The sequence below is a fragment of the Trachymyrmex cornetzi genome, unplaced genomic scaffold (assembly GCF_001594075.2).
Source record: "Trachymyrmex cornetzi isolate Tcor2-1 unplaced genomic scaffold, Tcor1.1 scaffold914, whole genome shotgun sequence".
In the NCBI taxonomy this organism is placed as follows: domain Eukaryota; kingdom Metazoa; phylum Arthropoda; class Insecta; order Hymenoptera; family Formicidae; genus Trachymyrmex; species Trachymyrmex cornetzi.
In genome coordinates, this window is record NW_017300261.1 from 116,775 (window position 1) to 117,676 (window position 902).

General features: G+C 43.5%; 1 pseudogene; it reads right to left on the minus strand.

Moving 5' to 3' along the window:
• Positions 1 to 154: 154 nt before the first annotated feature.
• On the minus strand, positions 155 to 359 carry LOC108769506 (uncharacterized; annotated as a pseudogene).
• Between the last annotated feature and the right edge of the window lie 543 nt (positions 360 to 902).

Genomic DNA, 902 nt, shown 5'->3' on the forward strand with positions numbered 1-902 from the left:
CATCCATCAAACGCAAACATTCGGCGTAGCGTCGTTTCGGTCATCGTAATGCGTACAGATGAAGAATCCAAGCGCACGAGCGTGACATCATTCATCGTGCACACTCTAACGGTTAGCGGTCCAACGCTTATGAAATTGTCTTTGTGTTCGTTTCGCAGCATCTTGTAAATATTACATCGCTGTTCGTAGAGACCCTTCCACGTTTCGAAGGACAGCCACAGTTCGTGTCCGCGATTGTCTCCCAGGGCGATCTCCACGTAACTCGGCGGGCCAACGTTGATTCCAATTTCCAAATACTTGTATCCCGTATTCGTCAAGTTGTAACGCCTCCTTAGCAAACGCACCGCGCGATGCTCCATACTGTGTACATATATAATATTGAAAAAACGTTATTTATTGTATAAGAAACGTTTCGTTTTACGTATAGATCGTAGAAACTTACGTGTTACTGCAGTCTTTCTTCGTTTCGTACGATGTATTGCTCTCTTTGGCGAAGTACATTTTGTCGACTGTCCGTACAAGTGGATATCGCAAGACTGATTGTACCCGCGTAAATTGCAGAGTATATGGTAAAACTTTTAGAATTGAAGAGGGGGTAACCCCTCCCCTTTTTCCAAGAATTGCGAACATATCGCAACACGTTTTATCGCGTTTTTTTTCTATGTATTTTCTTTGTTCGTGAGTTTTATCAATGTTTATACGTTATGGCTTATACGACGACGACGACGGTGACGACTTTGATGCTTTTTCCCAAGGATATTTCCAATATTTAGTTTCTTCCTTCTTCTTCGGCGAGGTACTTTGCGATTCTTTCTGCAAGAGAGGTTCCCTTTCGCTCGGAGACCCCTCTCGCTCGACAAATTTTCGATGCAGATAACCTCTTACTCGGTCCATGTCTTAAC